The sequence below is a fragment of the Galeopterus variegatus genome, unplaced genomic scaffold, assembly GCF_000696425.1.
Source record: "Galeopterus variegatus unplaced genomic scaffold, G_variegatus-3.0.2 Scaffold101, whole genome shotgun sequence".
Classification (NCBI taxonomy): Eukaryota; Metazoa; Chordata; class Mammalia; order Dermoptera; family Cynocephalidae; genus Galeopterus; species Galeopterus variegatus.
The window spans coordinates 893,536-897,349 of NW_007726212.1; the positions used below are offsets into that span (position 1 = coordinate 893,536).

Below are 3,814 nucleotides of genomic sequence, written 5' to 3' on the forward strand. Positions count from 1 at the left end.
GACCCCTTGGGCGGGAGCGCCGCCGCACTTCCCAAGCGGCGCACTATCCAGTGCGCCACCGGGCCGGCCCCTCCAGTCATCTTTTAAAAATAAAAAAATATATAAAAAAATAAAAAATAAATTTAAAAAAAATTAAAGATTCTTATAATATTTGCTTCTGTTTTCTATCATTTAACACTATTTTATCTATACTTTTCAAAGGGTCTCCTAGATTTTCTGAATTTTGAGAAACTACTTCTATAAATATTTTAAACCTTTGTCTCAACTTTGTTTTACCCAGGCCTGAAATAAGAGCAAGTGAACCCAAAGTCACTTGTAAACAGCTTTTGGAATCTATTTTGTCATTTTGGAGTATGTAAAAGAACAAAGGAAGGATCCAAGTTATATAATTCTTTTGTTTCCTGTGTAAATGTTTTCAACCTTTGAGAATCTGAAACTCAAAATGTTTTTGATATAAAATGTACCAAAATATAGTGAATTAATTTACAGAGACAAGTAAACTTCTGATGACATACAGTTTATATAGTGGTAAATAAAACATATTGATGGTCAGTTTACTACTACAATGATACTGAGGAAGTAGAAGCAATGTTCTGAGCAATCCTTAAGAATGATTTATTAATGATCTTTTACCATTAATACCAATTCCATATGGTGGAATCCATAGTTTTAAGTAAAATGAATATTCTGCTGGGTTATCAGATATGTTTGAGGATTAGATTCCTATTACAGCCACATAAACAAAATTGGTAGAGATTTTGGCAGGCAAGGAAAAATTCTAGTTAGGAGAGGTGTAGAGCGTAAAGGTCTTCTGAAAAACACTACAAGGACAAAAGTTGGATAAGTTATGGATACACATTCTTCTTTTTTTTTTTTTTCTTGGTGGCTGGCTGGTACAGGCATTGAACCCCGGACCTTGGTGTTACATTTTTATTTTGTTTGGTGGCTGGCCAGTACGGGGACCCAAACCTTTGACCTTAGTGTTACAGGGCCATGCTCTAACAAAGTGAGCTAACCTGCCAGCTCACACTTTCATTTTCTTTAATAAACAATTTACTATTTCCTACTTTTTAAAAGTGTGATTGATTAAATTGCCTTTTTCAAAATGAAATTTATTTCTTATTTCCAAAATTAAAACATCCACATTATAGCACAATCGAAATAAACAATCAAAATGAACATTGTGTTAGTCTGCTTGGGCTGCCATAATAAAACACTACAGACCAAGTGGCTTAAACAACAGAAATTTATTTTCTCATAGTTCTGGAGGCTGGAACTACAAGTTCGAGGTGCCGGCAGGGTTGGTTTCCAGAAAGGTCCTCACATGGCCTTTTCTCTGTGATGGTATGCCTCCTACTCATAAGAACACCAGTCCTATTGGATTATGGCCCCGCCTTAATTACCTCCTTAAGGGCCTTATCTCCAAACACTGTCACATTGAAGGCTTGGACTTCAACATATGAATTTTGCAGAGACACAATTCAGTTGATAACAAACGTTAAATCCTCATAATTAACTTTTTAGACATATATTTATGTATATATATGTGCGTGCTCTCTCTATACATATGTTTATATATATGTATATATTTTTTGGTGGCTGGCAGGTACAGGAATCAAACCCTGTTATCAGCACCATGCTGTAATCAACTGAGCTAACGAAATTTTTCAAAGAGGATCATATCAACTGTTTCGTTTGGTAACTTGCATCTTTACTTAAAACATGATGACTACTTTTGCTTTTGAATGGATGCATCTCAGCAACATTTTTGATGGCAGTATATCATTCCATTGTTTGGATGTTCAATACTCTCAGCCAATTCTCTTTTGTTGACATTTGAGTTGTTTTACCCTTTGCTTTTAAAGCTTTGAACATATATCTCTGTGCACGTGTTTTATTATTTCTTCAGGATGAAGTCTTAGAAGTGGAACTGCTGGGTCACAAAGGGTGCAAAAGGTTTTGAACATGCATATTTGCCAACAGCCCTCCAGAAAGGCTGTTTCAATGATAAACAGCAGGGTACTTGCACGTGCCTATTTCTCTATACATCCAGCAACTCTCTCTTTTTTTCCTACAATTCTTAGCTAATTTGGTAGGTGGGGGAAAAAGACACCTCGATTAGGTAAAGTCAGCATGTGGTATTTTGAATGTGGAATCAGGCTTTCAGCCGCCTGCGGCTCCCTGGAGGGTCAGGGGTAAGGAAACAGGACATTCGGTCGAGGTCAGCCGTGGGCACTCTCAGTCGCATGGCGAGGGGAATTTCCCTACCGAAAGCAATTTCAGCCGATGTGAAGGGAGTACCTGCTTAAAGTTTAAAACTTTAAAACCTCCCCTTAACAACTACCCTTCTCCTAAAAGAACTTTTAAAATTTCTCTCCCCGGCATACTGCCTTTCCTCTCATCTTCTTGACCGGGAACAACAACCGCAGCCGGGCGGGAGGACCCTGACGGCCGCCACGCCGTCCCACAATGCCCCTCTCGCGCCCCCCGCCGAGGGCGGAGAGAGCGGCCAGCGGCCAGAGTAGGCAGCCGCGGAGAGCAACAAGAGGTGCGCACGCGCACTGACCCGGAGGGCCCTAGCAACCAGAGCGGTGACAGTAGCAACGGCCGGAATGGTGAGTACCGTCAGGGCCTTGTAGCCGAGGCTGAGAGGAGTTTGGGAGTGGGAAAGTGTTACTGTGAAGTGTTCAGGTCGGGGGTGGGGGGTGGTCCTTGAACAGCGGAAGGGAGCCGGTAGCGGATGCTAACTCCGTGGAGTCGGAGGCCTGAGGCGAAGGAGAAGCCCTTGCAGGGGGCGTTCTGGGGTGAGGGCGGCCTGGGGTGGAGTGGATGCTGGGTGAAGGCGGAGAGACTCTGACACAAGAAAAGGGAGGGCAAAGAGCAGAAAATTCTCGAAAAAGAGCAGATTGGAGTGGGAAAATGGGAAAAGTGATGGGAAGGAGAGTGTGGATAAAGATATTCTTTGCATAGAAATAATTTAACCACCGCCCCCGCCCCGGCCGTCCCACCTCCCGGCGAGATGGAGAGGGGAGCTGTTTACGAAAGGGGTCTGTGTAATACAGATTGCATCAGTATTCCTAACGTGTGACGGTACCCAGGTTGCCCTGTGAATGACGATGAGAGCATTTACTAGATATCACTGTCAAGCCCACCCTGATGGATATATTGTTTCTCAAATTTCAGTATGCATAATTATGGACTTGTTAGAATGCAGATTAGGGATTTTAAATATGATTGGGGGTTCAGGAATGTGCATTTTGGCAATGCACCTCAAGAGATTCTAAAATTGGGGGTGCGTCCTACCACACTTTGAGAAATGCCGCTGCCTTAGGTTTGAAATCTACCAGCGGTCTACCCAATCAGAGCTCTTTATGAAGTAATGATTTTTCCTAATGATGCTCCTCAACTCCTACTTAAAAGTGTGCACTTTCGGGGCCGGCCCGTGGCTCACTCGGTAGAGTGCGGTGCACATTTACTAGATATCACTGTCAAGCCCACCCTGATGGATATATTGTTTCTCAAATTTCAGTATGCATAATTATGGACTTGTTGGAATGCAGATTAGGGATTTTAAATATGATTGGGGGGTTCAGGAATGTGCATTTTGGCAATGCACCTCAAGAGATTCTAAAATTGGGGGGGGCGGGGGCGTCCTACCACACTTTGAGAAATGCCGCTGCCTTAGGTTTGAAATCTACCAGCGGTCTACCCAATCAGAGCTCTTTATTTATTTTTTTATTTATTTTTTTATTTTTTGTCTTTTGTCTTTTTTTTTTTTTTTCCGTGTCCGGCAACGGATCGCAACCCTCAGTGT

At 42.2% G+C, this 3,814-nt stretch overlaps 1 protein-coding gene across 1 annotated transcript in view; it reads left to right on the forward strand.

Annotated features, from left to right (window-relative positions):
- The first annotated feature begins 3,017 nt into the window (after positions 1–3,017).
- The window catches only part of DNAL1 (dynein, axonemal, light chain 1), a 39,950-nt gene continuing 39,153 nt past the window's right edge, over positions 3,018–3,814 (forward strand). Inside the window, exon 1 of the mRNA XM_008584012.1 lies at positions 3,018–3,084. The gene's annotated coding sequence lies outside the window, so the exon portion shown is untranslated. The remainder of the gene's footprint in view (positions 3,085–3,814) is intronic.